This window comes from Eptesicus fuscus, chromosome 15 (assembly GCF_027574615.1).
Source record: "Eptesicus fuscus isolate TK198812 chromosome 15, DD_ASM_mEF_20220401, whole genome shotgun sequence".
Classification (NCBI taxonomy): Eukaryota; Metazoa; Chordata; class Mammalia; order Chiroptera; family Vespertilionidae; genus Eptesicus; species Eptesicus fuscus.
In genome coordinates, this window is record NC_072487.1 from 72,814,590 (window position 1) to 72,830,616 (window position 16,027).

General features: G+C 59.5%; 1 protein-coding gene and 1 long non-coding RNA gene across 3 annotated transcripts in view; both read left to right on the top strand.

The window, feature by feature from the left end:
- The window catches only part of LMX1B (LIM homeobox transcription factor 1 beta), a 75,156-nt gene that overhangs the window by 20,269 nt on the left and 38,860 nt on the right, over positions 1-16,027 (top strand). The window lies entirely within an intron of this gene.
- Positions 4,830-8,362, top strand: LOC114227699 (uncharacterized). Its single transcript, XR_003613777.2, has 3 exons — positions 4,830-5,035; positions 6,117-6,372; positions 7,960-8,362. It is a non-coding gene; the product is annotated as an uncharacterized LOC114227699 (long non-coding RNA).

Consider the following 16,027-nt stretch of genomic DNA (forward strand, 5'->3'; position numbering starts at 1 on the left):
GCCTGGGGCCCTGAGGGCTCTGGAGACCGGGCTCCTCTCCCTGACTGGGAGGGGGGGGGTGGGGGGGTGGAGAAGGGCTTCCGGAGGAAGAGCTGTCCACACTGACGGCAGAGGGATGATCTAGGTGAAGGAGAAGGCAGCCCCTTGGGGGCAGAGGGCACAGCATGGGCAAGGTCCTGGAAGTGGGCTGTGCGGGGAGCGGGTGCAGGGAGAGGTCAGATCACACAAGGTCTTGAAGGCTGTGCTGGGGAGTCTGGCCTTCACTCCAGGGGCCACTGGAAGCCAAAGAGGGGTTCTCAGTAGGGGAGGGGCATGGTCGGATGTGAGCATGAAATTCACTCTGACTACTGAGTGGATTGCAGGGCGAGCAGGGCAAGGCAGGGAGGAAGCGGTCAAGGGGGGGAGGGTGCGTGGCACAGCATTGCTCAGTGTGCCCGTGGCTCTGGTTCAGATGGGCGCGCGCGTCTCTGCGGGCGTCCACAGACCTGGGCTTCGCGAGGGCCTGGCCTGTGGAGGATGCTCCGTGAATGTGTGTGGGACACGTCAGTGGGCACCGGGCATCTATCCAGGCCTGTGTGTGCATGCACCTGGGCACAGGCCTGTGTAAGCTGTCCTCCCGTGTTAACAAGGGTTCATTAGTGCGTGTTGACACGGGCGTTGGTGTACGTGTGCACGTGGCAGGTTGGGAGAGGGCAGCCTCTCTCCAGCCGTGCCGCCCGGGAGCAGCCCAGGGAGCCCTGAGCAGGAGGGCAGAGCACCGCTGGCCTCAGGTGGACCCGCCAGACCCAGGGTAGCTACCCGCGGGTCTCGATACCCTGTCCCCAGCCGGAAGCTTCCAGCCCCACCTCTGCTCAGCTTTGGTGTCATGCTGTCTGTAATGGGGTTATCACCGCTGCAGATCGTCCCAAAGTGTTTAATCACTACAGTACCTGCCTGCTCACTGCGGCTGAGCTGCCGGGTGGCGGGCGGTGGGCATGGGCGCCGCGAGCTGGCACAGGCGCACTGGGGAGGCAGCATCCGAAGAGGCGGCTCAGAGCCATCGCCAGACCCAAGGCTTATTCTCCCAGACGCTCAGTGCCCGCCGGGGGGGGGGGGGGGGGGGGATGGGGGCAGAGGGCGGGACGGTGCCTGTGTCGGTGTGTGTGTAGCCCTGCATGTGCTCCTGTGCCTGGACGTGCTGCTGTGCGGTGCGTCCGTGTGCCCATGACAGTGTGCACGCGTCGCATGGGTCGCCTGTGCCTGTATCTGTGTCAGCAGGGAGGGCGTGCTGCCTGTACCTCAGCGTGTACGCGGACATGGGCAGTTCCGTGGTGTGTGACGTGTGTGTGTCTGTCTTGGGGAGGCTGTGTGTGCGAAGGTCCCGGCCATGTGGGTTGAGATGGCAGGGCATGGGGAGGTGCACACGCGTGTGTCCGAGAGGCACCATGGGTGTATGTTTGGACACAGGAGCAGCGGACGGCCCCTCCCGGCCTGTGACGTCTGTGGCGGGCTCCCGGGTTTAGGCTGGAATTTCCTCTCGCCTTCATCACCGTCAGAGGGTGGAGGGTGGGGTGTGATGATGGATGACAGAGGCAGCAGTAGGATGTGGGTGCCCTCTTCACTCCCGCTCCGAGGTGGGAGCAGTCAGCAGCTCCTCCCCTTCTCCCCTGCCCGCCAGCCCTCCCTCCCTCCTCCTCCTCCTCCTCCCCCTCCTCCTCCTCCTCCTCCTCTCTCTTCTCAGGCCCTGGGCCCAGGCTTAGCTTCAGAGCCAAAGGTGTGGATACCCAGGAAGCCTCCGCAGGGGGAGCCCAGACCCTGGGAGGGGACACACGGCCCCCCTTTTCTTCCATGGCCTCGGCTAGGGGATCAGCTCAGGCTGAGGTCTCAGGGCCGGGCAGTGAGGAGGGGTCAGGCGGCACAGGGCCAGGCAGGGAAGGTTCCTGGAGCCCAAGGAGCCCCCGGCCCAGGTGAGCCCCTGCTGGTGCCCCTGGCAGGTGGGTCATGACAGGTGTGCTCCAGTGGTTGGCCCCAGCTGGTGAGTCCTCACAGGTGTGCCCCAGCCCATGGCCCCAACAGGTGTGCCCTGACAGGTGTACACTCCCGAGTGTCTCTGGGCCGAGGGGTGGAGCCCACCCGCTGGCCTCTGCAGCCACCCCCCCACCCCCCGCCCGCAGCCTGGAGGCCACTGCCGCCGCCACCCCTGCCTGGCCCTCGGCCCTGCCCCCCTGGGGAGCTGACCCTGACCCCACCAAGCCCCCATGTCCCAGCTCAGGGGCTCACAAAGGGAGAGGAGGGAAGAGGAAAATCGCAGAGATTTGTCTTGTCTGTGGCTGACAGCGGAGCGAGTGATTGCCAGGCCCGCTTGGCAGTTTTTAATCATTTTATCTCTGTTCTCGGCTCTCCGGGGAGACAGCCAGTGCTTAGCAGTCTGCTCAGAAAGACCTCGGGGCGCATGGCGCAGCGGCGGCTCCGAGCTCCCATTATTAGCTGTGCTCTTCGGAGCGCGCTCCGATCTCTCCCGGGGGAGCCGGTGAAAAATTAACACGGGCCGGCAGCGCGGGCGCCCGATGTAACTGTAATTACTCCATTGATATTCCTCACACAATAGCGCTGTCATCAGTCATTTACATAAACTTTCTCTCCTCAAAGACGGGCGGAGGTGCCTAATCCTATTGGGTGCTTCCACTGCATGCATTATACATGGCAGAGGGCTCCTAGGTGAGGCGGGGAGGGGCAGGGAGGGCGGGAGCGAGGGGCGGGGAGGGGAGGAGAAAGAGAGTTAAGAGAAGGAAGGAGTGAGGAGAGGAAGGAACTGGGGGAGGCAGGGAGGAGAGGAGGGGAGGAGTGAGAATAACTGGAGGAGAAATGGAGAGAAGAGCTGGGGGAGGGGCGGTGGCAGAGCCTCAGCCACCCCAGGGAGGGTCGGGTCCCCGGGGGCTGGAGCCCAGTGGGGCTGGGGTCCTGCTTTGCCTGATGAGGGTCCCATTGAATCTGGGGCCAGCCCTCCAGCGGGGGTGAGGATGGTCCCCGGCCAGCCCACCCCTCAGCATCTGTCTACTGTCTGGGCCGGAGAACCTGATCCTCTAGGGACCGGCAACAAAGCCCGGCCCCTCTCCCAGGACCATCCCGCTGGACCCACGGCGGGCGGGGGGGGGGGGGGCGGGGGGGGCGGCGGGGACCAGGCCTAATGCCCCCTGGGCCTCTGGACTCTGCCTGGAGACTCTTCAGCTGCTAAGGAGTTAAAACCTCCCTGGAAATGATCCCGTAATGACCTAATTAAAGACTTGGGGGCCACCTACTCCAGGGTGAAAGCTAATAACACCACCCAACAATAATAATCTCGATGGAGCCCCCCCGTTATTGCTGCAGCCTTGCCCCTCCTTTCCCCCACCCCCCTCACCTGCCCCCTGGCCTGGTCCTGCCTGTGCAAGCTGCTGGGGGGACTGGGGAGGAGGCCCCCGGCCTGAACCCTCCAGCTGGGCGGGGAAGGGCTCAGGAGGGGAGCAGCCCAGGATAGTCAAATTTCTGTTGCTGAATATTTAATGAAGCTTGTGTGGTTTATTTGGTTGGCCTGTCGATTTTTATTCTTCTGTCAATAGCTTCTCATATGTGGGGCTGTGATGATCTTTAGCAGGGCCTCTCCAGGGACGGCTGCCACTAAATGCAATTATGGATTTTATACCTCAATGTGTTTGATATTTCCACTGATCTAATTTGCAGCCTGGTAGTTTATTGTTTGGCATTTTAATGGCGTTCAAATGCTATGGGAAATTTGATTTCTTTTTATAATTCCTCCTTAACGCAGTTAATGCGGGTGGCGGGATGGCCCAGATTTTAGAGCCCAATGTATAGAAAGAAGGGGGAAGAGAAGAAGACACCCTTGTATGTATTTAAGGAGGAGTCCATTGAAGGGAGAGCTCCCTTTGCACGGGGGGAGGGGGGGAGGAGGAGAAGGGGGGCAGGTGCCTGCCTCCTCTGGGTTGGGGCGCTCTGCTGGCTGCCTAGGAGCTGGAGCTGAGGAGTGCCGAGGGGCCATCAGGCAGCCCCTGACTCCCCGTGTCCTGAGCTCCATGGTCTGTAGGCCTTGTCATGGGACCTCTCCGAGCAGCTTTTAGGTCTCTGCCCTGTCTAGGTTTTTGGGTTGTTTTTTTTTTGCTGTTTTTTATTTTTACTTTTGGTTTGTTTTTCGATCCTTACCCGAGGATATTTTTCATTAATTTTTAGAGAGTGGAAGGGAGGAGGAGAGACAGAGAGAGAGAAACATCAACGTGAGAGAGACTCATCAATTGGTTGCCTCCTGCACCAACCCTGACCAGGGCTGGGGATCGAGCCTGCAGTCGAGGTACATGCCCTTGACTGGTAATTGAACCTGAGACCCTTCAGTCCTCGGGCTGATGCTCTGTCCATTGAGCCAAACCGGCTAGGGCAGTGGTCGGCAAACTCATTAGTCAACAGAGCCAAATATCAACAGTACAACGATTGAAATTTCTTTTGAGAGCCGAATTTTTTAAACTTAAAACTTCTTCTAACGCCACTTCTTCAAAATAGACTCGCCCAGGCCGTGGTGTTTTGTGGAAGAGCCACACTCAAGGGGCCAAAGAGCCGCAGGTGGCTCGCGAGCCGCAGTTTGCCGACCACGGGGCTAGGGCATGCCCTGTCTAGTTTTGAGCAGCTGTGGAGTCAGGGGGGCGAACCCTCTGTTGCCACCAGTTTTTGTGAGCTGTATCTCAGGGCAGGGGCTACCCCAGTCCTAGGCCTCTGAGACTGGGGGTGACTTTGTGACATGCCTGTCATCTCTAACAAGTCCTGTGGGGCCTCAGCCACACTCCCCAAATGTGTCCACTCCCAAGACCCAGGTCAGGGACGTTTCTGCTTTTGCCTCTCCTTCCCTCCCTGGCCTCCTTGGGAAGGCGTGGCCAGACCTGGGTTCCGAGAGGCTGTGTGGGCCTTTTCGAGGCTGGACTAGAGCAGAGAGGACGCTCAAGTCCACAGAGCAAGTGGGGGTCCCTGCCTCCTTGGGGCAGCTCCCCGAGCTGAGCCTCCTTCCTTCCTGACAGTGAATCCTCAGGCTGGGCAGGTGGCCAGGAATGACCGTCTGCCCTTGGTTAGCAGGGTGGGGCCGTGGAAGACACTCGGGGGCCTACTCCCAGGAGCTGCCTGCCATGGCGGGGCTGTGTGGGCCGGACTCGCGGCCGTTGTCCTGGATTTTCTAAAACGTCTTCTCGGGAAAGAGACTCTGGGAAGGCTCAGGGGCCTCTGCCCAGTTGCCTGCCTGGGAGCGAGCAGGGAAGTGGGATAAGCTGGGTGGACGGAGGCTTGTTGTCCTGGTTTCCAGGACTCCCTTGGGCAGGCCGGGCAGCTGCACGGGCCGATGAGGGAGCTCACCCTGAGGCCTTCCAGGGAGTGTCTGTCCAGGCTCCCTGTGGCCTGCGGACCCCAAGTTCTGGTTTGGGAGGTCCCCTCTCCTGGAGCACAATGGAGCCTGGATTCCAGGTCTCAGGGGATGCAGAGATCACTCAAGTGCCCTTCCTGGACACTCCCATTCTCCCTCAGGAAGTATAGGTCCCATATTGTCCCCATTTCACAGAGGCACAGACTGAGGCTCTGAGAGTTCTACAACACCTGCCTGAGGCATAGCTAATCAGGCCCAGGATGTAAACCCAGGGGAGTGTATCTTTAGAGGCTCTTCCCTTAGCCACGGCCTGTTCAGGGAGAGACAGTCACCCCGCAGCCTTTCGATTTTTAGTCTTCTGTCCTTTCCTTCCCTGTTCTTCCTCCTCCTCCCCCTTCGACGCCTTTCCCTTCTCTCCGCATCACTGGCCCTGAGCCAGTCTCCCCCCACAATCCACCGGGCTGCTGCTCGGCCACGGCAGGTAGGTTCTGTATTTGGGGCAATGTTGTAGCTTTTGCAGAGGAGTGGCCGTCCTCTCCATCCTTCTGGGGGAATCCAACCTTGCCCTTTGCCCCAGGTCTCTGCTCTGTCTACTCCATCGCCCACACGGCTGCGGTCCATAGCGTCCGCTCGAACAGCTCTCGCTCACAGAGCCCCTGCTCCAGGCCAGGCCCTGGGCTGAGCGCCTCTCCTACGTTCTCTCACAACTCCGCGAGGTGGGGGCCGTGATCATCCCCATTTACAGATGCGGAAACTGAGGCTCAGAGAGGACGTTCCTGCCCGGGTCCTATGAGACTCAAAGCTGCCCCCCAGCCGGAACAGTTGTGTCACCCAACAGCTTTCTGGTGTGTCTCCTGCCACCTAATGTCACGGCGATTGTGTTCGTGTGTGTGTCCTCAGCCAGCCTGGGACGCCTAGTAGGGCAGCGGCTGCGTCCGTCCTACTCGTCGTCTGTCTGCTGCCGCAGAAGGCCCGGCACACCCCCGGTCCCGGAGAGACGGGTGAGCAAATGGATGGATAAACCCCAAAGCCCGTGCTCTTGCCCTGTCCTTCCAGCTCTAAGACCTCCCAGAACCTTCCGGAGGGACTCCCGTCTGGACCCAGGTGCCAACGTTGTACACTGTTGTCCTTCCACACACACCCCTCAGGTCCCGTCGCCAGCCCCTCAGCCCCACCCCAGATGCCCAGTTCTCACCCCCGATTCTCACTCTCTCTGGACACTCAACCCGCTTTCGTGCCTCTGTTTGCCTGCCCACACCGTCTCCTCCCGCAAGAATAGCATTCCCGTCCCTTCTCCCGGCGCCTCCTGGAGGACCCCCACCCACTGCACTGCCCAGCCGCCCCAGCCTCCGCGCATGGCTTTGCCATTGTCCCCGCTGCCCGGGCATTACCTGGCGGGGAGGCTGTGCCATTCGAGCACAGACACTGAATGAATGGGTGCGTGAGAGAAGGAAACGGGGAAGAAACGCGGCTGTTGTCCCCTCAGAGGGCGCCCTGCCCATCAGGAGGGCGGAGACAGCACTCGGAAACCCCCACCCTGGGCGGGAAGGGAAATGGATGGGAACGTTGTCGATCCCAAGTGTGGACAGGACACTGCAGCGGGCGATGGGCGAGCAGTCCCCTGGTGGCCTCTCCCGCCCGTCCAGAGAGCTGTTGGTGTAAAGTGGCCTCCCACTCTCCTTCCCCCAGTCAGCAGTGAAATCAGACCGGAGCAATCTGATGTTCCACTTAGGAAAGAAAACAGAAGTCCCGCCTGGGAGGAGGCTGGGGCTCCGTGGGCAGGGAGGGACAGCTGCTCGCATCAGCCTCAGCCGTCAGGGCCGATAAGATCTTCACAGCTTGTTGTCCTGGGTGTGTGTTATCCTGGGTCGGCTGCGCTGCATGTGTGGTGCACGGCTGGGGCAGCTCCAGGTAGCTGGGTCTGTGCTGGGTGAGCTGCCTGTGGAGGGGTGAGGGCTGTGTGTGCGTACGGAGACGGCTGCGGGGGAACTGGGGTCCCAAGGTCTCTGCCCCCCAGAGCCCCCACTTTCCATCCTTGACTCCGATGGCACTCTGGAGAAGGATGAAGTGGGCAGTGCAGTGGGTGGGGCCGGCTCAGTGTGGGCCTAGCTCAGCCACCTCCCAGCCGCGTGCCCTTGGGCAAGTCACATGCCCTCAGTTGCCTCCTCTAACTGCCCCTGCTACTCCTGGCTCGTTGACAAGATTTCATGACATCCGGTCTGTCCCTGACACAGTTGAGTCGCTCAGCACATTAGGAAACCATGTCGTTCCTGGTGTCCAATCCCAGACACTTTCAGAGTGAACAGGGAGGGTCTTACTACCTTGCTGGGACCACGGGTATAAGCTAGGACTATCCCAGGTCACCTATGGGATAAGGACAGGGCAGAGACAGGTATGTCAGGGGGCCCTGGGTGCTCCCTCATCTTTCCCCAGAGCTTGTTGGCAGGCAAGGTCTGCGAAAGGGATACGCTAAAACTATACTCGGTAACATTTATAGGACACTTACCCCATGCCAGGGACTGTGTTTCCTTATGGAATGGTCACAGTAACCCTGTGAGCTAGATACCATTTTTATGCCCACTTCACAGATGAGGAAACCGAGGCTCAGAGATTTGCGAAGGCCTCACAGACAGGAAGGGGCAGAAAGCAGATCTGATCGACTCCCAAGCAGGAGACACGTCACTGGACGGCACGCCCACTTCCCCACCAGGGCAGGCCAGCCCTCTGCCCCAGCCGCAGAGAGGAGAGGGGCCGGGCTGATAAAGGGCCATCTGGAGGCCAGGTGGGAGCCATCTCATCCTGCCAGGTAACGGCCACACAAGCCTCCTGGGCCCCCACAAGCCTCTGGGGCCCTCTGGGTCCTCACCCCACCAGCGGGGCATCCGCAGAATTGGTTTCCCAGGCCGGAGGGTCCCCCATCGGCTCAGCAGCTGTCAGCAATAAGAACGAGATGAGGAAAGAAATCCATAAACTGCGGTTTTGAAAAACCTGTTTGTTGGGTGAGCTATTGATTGACTGGAAGGCTCCTCCCAAGTCAGCATTTAAACTTAATGGGGACAGAGGATGGTGGGTCAGGCACAGAAATGGGAGAGGGAAATGTTAACTCCCCCCCCCCCCACTCCCACCCCAGCCCCCTCCCCTGGGGGATCTACCCCTACAGTCTCAGCACAGTTACCCCTGGGGATGGTTCGCTGCATCCAGAGCTCCCAGAGCCCGCCCCTGCGGTGCAGGGTTGTGGTGTGAAATGCGCAGAGAAGCCCCCATGGAGCCGGGCAGGGAAGAGTGGCTTTGCCTGCAGATGAGCTGACAGAATCCTGCCCTGCACTTCCTAGCCCCTCCCTGAGCCTCAGCTTCCTTTTCTGTAAAATGGGACCACTACCCCCTTTCAGGGCACCAGGAGACTCCAACGCACACCCAGCCGGGCTCCAGGTGGGCGCAGAGGGAAGCTCCTGGTACACGCACCTTCCTGAGTCAGGCGCTGGTGGACATGCATGTTCCACTTGGGATTCTCTGGAGCGAGACAGGCCCTTTCAGCAATTATGTTGAGTTTCTCAGAATCCCTGCCAAGAGCTGACAGGGATGGGGCCTGGGGGCTTCTCCTGCCCTCCCAGCCCACCTGCTGTCTGTCTTCCCCCAGAGAGGCGCTCTGCTCCCTTTCTTCCCTCCCCCCTCCCCACCCCCTTCCCCCTGCCCGACCTGGCTGTAGTCTGCTGCGTTCTTCCAGCTCACTTCTGACCTGTGCTCAATGGCTGGGTCGCCCTGACCCTGGTGGAGGCCCCTGGTGAAGAGCCTCCCTCAGACCAGGGAGCCCACCTCCCAAAGAGACCCCCTCCCACACACCTAGGGGGCGCCTTTCTCCAGAACTCGGCACTTAGCCCTCGGCGGACCCTCACCAGCACCTCCTGTTGGCCCCATCTGCCCTGGGGAGGGCACAGGGCGGACTCAGACCTGGACCCGTCCTCTGGGAGCACCCAGTCTGATAAGGGAGACAGATCTGGACTCCCTGGTGATACCAAACTGTGCTTGAGGGGTGACCCAGGGCCTGGCAGGGTTCAGCCTCCCCACAGGGCACGTGGCTTGGCCAGCTGAGCAAGGACTGAATTTACCCATCCAGCCACCCATCTGTCCATCCACCCATGCATCCAGCGGTCACTGAGGGCCCACTCCATACCAGGCCTCCTGTTGGCCAGATGAAGACACAGCAGCGAAACCTGCAGGTATAGGTTTCACTACAGCCCAGCAGGGCTGGGCCCCGGGTCCTATTTCTGGGGGCTGAGCAGACTTCAGCTCTTAGTGACAGTGGGCCCCAGATCAAACTCCCTTTGAGGGGGCAAACTTCCTTAGAGGTGGGATATTCCTCCAGACCTTTTCCTGCACATTTACCTTCAGTTCTACACGCTGATGCCGTCGGGACAAAAATGGAGCCATGCCGCGCACACAGTGTGGCAGCCTGCATTTCTCACTCGGGAGGCAGTTCCCTTCGTGCCGATGCATTCAGCTCGTCCTCGCTGTCCGCCGGCCCAGCGCTCCCTTCGCCAGCCCTAACCACGGCCAGGGGTCTGCACTCCATGTTCCCCGTTACATGCAATGCTGCGGTGAACGTTCTTGCCCAGGAGCTTTGCGCAGATGCACAAGAACTGGGGTGGCTGTGCGTTGGGCACGGAGAGTCGGGGACCACCAGGTGGGCCTGGGGAGGGGCGCTGTGGCAGGTGGAAAACGTACGCAAACACCCAGAGACGCGGAGCAGCTCTGGCTCGTCTGGAAATGGCCCGCGGCTCCCAGGGCTGAGGTGCTGGGTGCATGACGGGGAGCGCAGCCTGGAGGATCCCTTCCGGGAGCCACCCTGGAGGAGGCTCGGAGCTGGTAGCTGCCCAGGACTCTGCAGCTCTGGCCTGTGCGTGGGGGTGCCAGCCCGTCCCAGAAACCCAGAAGTCTGCGCACAGCCCCAGGCCCAGCTCCACGGGCCAGCCTGTGTCCTTTAGGGAAATGCCCCCTTCGGAGCAGGCAGCCCAGGGTGGTCCCGGGCGTGGACTGGGGGAGTCCATGGGGACACAGGCTTCTCTCCCCAGAGAGCTGATATCTGCCCCCAGCCCTCTGTCCTGCCTCTCCGGGGAGCTGTCAGCTCTGCCCTCCCCCTGCTCTCCTGACCCTGGTGGCTCCTTGGGCGACCGAAGGGCAGCTTTCCCGCACGTGGCCTGACTCTGTGCGGTATGCGTTTTTATTTCTCCAGCACGTTGTGAAATTCATAACACCCGGTAATGACTTCCTCACTGTACTGGGTAAAGAGAGGGAAAGGGGAAAAAAAAAAGGCCCTTGAAGAAAAATGAACCGTGGCAGGCGTGGACTCCATTTGTAACAATATGGAAATTGATTGTTGAGTCGGAGGAATATTTTGTAGTTTGCTTAGCTGTGCCCGGCACTAATCGCCGGGAACATTAGTGAACCCGGGGAATGAGTAATGGGCACATTAAGGAGGCCCCGAGGCTCCCGGGCCTCCCTCAAAGGCAGGTCCCAGCCCCCCGGGTCTGCCCGCTGTGGGCACAGCTCCTTCCCACCCTGGGAGAACCAGGCCTGCCTGGAGCTCTGCAGCCACAGGAGAACACAGGTGCCATCCTGGTGGAGGGTGGGGGCCGGACGTGGGTTCAGATCTCAGCTGCTCTCATTTGTCTGCTGTGTTCCCTGAGGCGGTGACCTGGCCTCGCAGGCGTAGTTTTCTGATCTGTCATCTGTAAAAAGGTGCTCTTCCCCCCTTGCTCAGGGCGCGTGGGGGTGCCGGGGAAATCACAACGGTACAGCTAGGAGACAGGCCTGGGCAGGGAGCCGCATGGGTAGATGGCCGGGCGGACGGATGGGTGGGTGACCCTCCAGCTGAAGATGGTGGCTGGAGTCAGGTGGACAGGTGCCGGGCTGCCCGTTGGAGGCACGAGAGTGAGTGACGGGACCGCCCAGGACCATGCAGCTTCCGGACGCCGGACACCGAGGAGGCTGCAATGTAGGGACTGCAAGTTGGGACCAAGGAAGTGGGTGGAGGGAGGCAGTGACTCCCAGCCTCCTCTGCCCCCCAACGACTTCCAGGCCCCAAGCCACACCAGGATGGGGCACTGCTGACGTTTGACTTGTTCATGTGAGGCCTCTGCAGGGCCCGGAGACCCCCTGATCTGAAGTCCTGGTCCCCACCCCCACTCATCCAGAGCACTGCTTCCCGTCTCAGCGAGAGCCCCCCGGCCCTGCACCCCCCACTTCCGTCATCTTCAAAGTGCTTACTAGCTTACTAGTAGGTCAGATTCCTTGATGCCGCCCCTCACTCTCGCCTCCTGCATCCTGGCTGTTGGACCCCTTGACTGTCACTCAGCTCTGTCGTCTTGTCCCTGTCCCCTTGGCCACCCCCCAATCCAGGCCTCCCCATCCTTCCCCTGAACAACTACACGGGTCTCTTCCTGGCCTTCCTACCTGGCCTCCCTACTGCCCTCTCTTCATGTCCCCACTGGACCTCCCTACCCAGAACCACGTCCCTCCACCCTGAGCCAGTGTACTTGAAAAATGTCCATCCGAACTTGATCTCCTTGCTCCCAAGCCTTCCGCACTCTCCATCCAGTACGCTTCCAGGAAGTCAGGACCTCCTGGAACCGGCCGAGGCTGCTCTCTGCTGTCCTCCCAGCCCCTCCCAGCCCCTCCTGTAAGCACTGGCACCAGGGTTCTCAAACCTGAGCTGCCCTCAGAAGCCCCCAGAGGGCTGGGACATTGCAAGCTGTAGTTCGTGCACACTACGGATTAGTTTGTCCAACTGAACACTTTCCAGTTTCTGATTCCGTACACGTGGGCCTGAGAATGTGCATTTCTCATACGATTCCAGGCAATACAGAAGCCTCTGCTCTGGGGAACCTCACTTTGAGGACCACTGTTTCAGGTGCATGACATGTTTTACTGTTCAGTTTCACTCTTTTAAAAAAAAAATAAGTTCTTTATTGTCGAAAGTATTGCATGTCTCCTTTTTCTCCCGTTGACCTCTCCCCGTCCACTCCACCCCGCCCCGCCCCAGCACATGTCCCTGCCCCGCTACTGTCTGTGTCCTTTGGTTATGCTTATAGGCATGCATACAAGTCCTTTGGTTGATCCTTACCCCCCAGCCCTCCTACCCCCCAACACACACCCTCCCCTGCCTTCCCTCTGAGGCTCGACTGGTCTGATCGATGCTTCTCTGTCTCTGGATCTATTTTTGTTCATCAGTTTATGTTGTTCATTACTAGTATATTCCACGGATGAGTGAGATCATATGATATTTATCTTTCTCCGACTGGCTTATTTCGCTTAGCATATTGCTCTCCAGCTCCATCCATGCTGTTGCAGATGGTAAGAGTTCTTTCTTTTTTACAGCAGCGTAGTGTTCCATTGTGTAGATATACCACAGTTTTTTTAATCCGCTCATCTGATGGGCACTTAAGCTGTTTCCAAATCTTAGCTATTATAAATTGTGCTGCTATGAACATAGAAGTGCATATATCCTTTCTGATTGGTGTTTCTGATTTCTTGGGATATATTCCTAGAAGTGGGATTACTGGGTCAAATGGGAGTTGCATTTTTAATTTTTTGAGGAAACTCCATACTGTTTTCCACAGTGGCTGCACCAGTCTGCATTCCCACCAGCAGTGCACAGCGTTCCTTTTTCTTTTCCTTTAAAAAAAAAAAAGAAAATGGTTTTTTAATTGATTTCAGAGAGGAAGGAAGAGGGAGAGGGAGAGATAGAAACATCAATGATGACTGCGAATCATTCATTGGCTGCCTCCTGCACACCCCCTGCCGGGGATCGAGCCCTCAACTGGGGCATGTGCCCTTGACCGGAATCGAACCCGGGGCCCTTCAGTCTGCAGGCCGATGCTCTATCCACTGAGCCAGACCAGCTGGGGCGAGGGTACCTTTTTCTCCGAAGCCTCGCCAGCACTTGTCATTTGTTGATTTGTTGATGATAGCCATTCTGACAGGTGTGAGATGGTACCTCATTGTCATTTTGATTTGCAACTCTCGGATGATTAGTGACTTTGAGCATGTTTTCATATGTCTTTTGGCCTTCCGTATGTCCTCTTTCGAAAAGTGTCTATTTAGGTTCTTTGCCCATTTTTTGATTGGATCGTTTATCAATTTCATTCTTGCCACCAAAGCTTTGTGCCAGCCCATAAGAATGTTCTTTCTTCCTCTCCCCTCCTCTCCCTAAGCAGAGACTAACCCAGAGCCCCGCTGTTACAGCCCCTCGCCCTGCTGGTCCACAAGCTGGGAATGCTTGTCTGACCACTGAGTCTCCATGGGGGCAGGCACAGGAGGCCTCAGATCAAGGGTGTCGGGGCCCCGTGTGTTGTCATTTCAAACACGGGATCCAGTTGCCGGGGGTCTGGACGGACCATTCGTGAGGACAGACCCAGGCCAGCCCTCCTGGAGGCCAGAGGGAGCAGAGGCCTCTGGGACGACAAGCCCAGAGCTGCGTCTCTGACCGGTCAGCTGAAGGGCAGGCAGGGCGGCCCGGTGTTTTGTTTTAATCACGAGTGAGATGCTGACGTGGGCCTCCCCGGGGGCAGCGAGGGGGAGACCAGCCCCAAGGGCGGTGGAGGCGCTTCTGCAAACAGTGAAGAAAACCCAAGTCAGCAGCCGCGGGGGAGAGCGGGCCGGCCGGCCTGGAGAGCGGACGTTATTACCCAGGAGGGTGGCAAAGACGGCCCCTCCATGCCCTGCGGCCTGCCCCTCGCCCTGCGCATCCCGAGGACAGCGTGGCCGGGCCCCAGCGCGGCCCCTCTAGGAGCCGCCGTGCAGCTGGAAGTTGTCGGCCACAGCAAAACTTCCAGCGCATCCTCTTCGTGGGTGCCCTGGGCGGCCCTCCACGGCCGGGAAACTGCTCGCCATACCTATTTTAAACACCAGTGTAATGGTTTATGGCCCATAGAGGGATAATTACGGAGTGCAGAACCCGGCTTTTATGGCCCCTCCTCCCCAGGGTGCACTTAGAGAACAGTATGTGTCATGTAGCCAATTTAGATAATGATTCTGATAAAGATAAACGGAATTGTTTATTATAAGTAATTGGGTCTGCTACGGCCCAGATGAGGCGGCGATGGGGCAGGATGCAGTGGATGTGGGGATGTGGGGACAGGGGCCTGGATGGGGCTCCAGGGTGAGGCAGGCCTGTTTCCTGCTCACTCAGTGCCTCTCTCTCTCTCTTTCTCCCTCTCTCTCTCTCTCTCTCTCTCTCTCCTTTCTCCCTCCCTCCCTCCTCTCTCCCTTCCCTCTTCCCATCTCCATCTCCTCTCCGGGTTGAATGGATCCTCCTCCATCTGCATCCTGGGCAGTGGCTGCTCCTGGGCATAAATAAATCATGGGGTTTTCTGTTGAGTCAGCTGAGCGGGGAGGCACCTGGAAGGAGGGCCTGGAGGAGGAGGAGGGTTCAGACCATCCTGAGCTCCAGGGCAGCCTGGCCTGTGGGCCGTGGACCCCAAGCAGGTCCCGGAGCCCCTGAGGGCTGCTGTCCTCCTGGCAGCTGCTGGCAGGTGTGTGTGTGTGTGTGGGAGGGAGGGGGATGCGGAGAATTAGGGGCAGCCGGAGCTGAGACACAGAGCTGTCTCAAGGGGGCTGGTGGCCCCCTGTTGGGGGTCTTTGTGAAGGATAAACAAAGTGAAGGGCCTTTGAGCCCACCCCCACCCCCCACAACACACACACCTGAGACCTCTAATTACGCCGCAGCCCCAGGCAGGGCCGTGGGAAGGCTGCCCCTGTAACCTGCCCGCCTGACCCCGTCCCCCAAGGCTCTCCTAAGGTCTCCTGGGTGTCAGCGCCTGGAGAGCCGGGCTCTGAAATGCGGGGGTGCTCAGAGAGCAGAACCCACGCCCCCAGCATCTCTGAGGCGAGGAATCCCCAGAAGCCAGGCCCTGAGCTGGGGGTTCGACGAGCCAGCGTCTACAGAAGGGTCCTGCAGAGCTGCGCCCTTGCAGGGGACCTGGGGGCCAACAAGTCAGGCGCTTAGATGCGGGATCCCGCAATCTAGCTTGAATAGGGGACCCCACAAGCTCCAAGATTTGGGGGATCCACAAAACGAGGGAATCCTATAAGTCGGGGTCCTTGAGGTGGGGACCCTGAGCCATCGAGACAAAAAACAAAAGCACACACCAGAGCGCCTGGGCAGGAGGCTGGGCCCTTCGGTGGGATGCCTCCTGAGGCTTGGGGGTCCCAGGGTCCCCATAACAGAGGCCCCCATTGGCCCCTCAGACCCAGGTGGAGGGGCCCCAGCTTGTCTGCCCGAGGCTGCAGCTCCCCCGGATGGAAATCCAAACCGGAGGAGCCGGCTGTCACGGTGCCTGTGATCCGCGGCGTGATTGAGAGGGGCTTGGCGGGGAGGGGGCCTCCAGGCCTCCGGGCAGCCCCTCTGCAGCAGCAGCGCAGCGGGAGTCTGAGAGGCAGAAAAGGCAGGGATTTTCTCTTTCTTCTCTGCCCGCTTATCTGATCACAGCGAGGGCAGGGCCCTGTTCAAAGGCGGCGTCCTTATCAGCTGCGGTTTGTTTGGGGCGTGATAGCTGCACCTGGCCGGGAAGCTGTCCTGCAGGTGGAGGGCGGGTCCGGCTGCCGGGTGCGTGCGGCGTCCGGGTCTGAGCACACACACATCTTGAGAGCACCCATGGT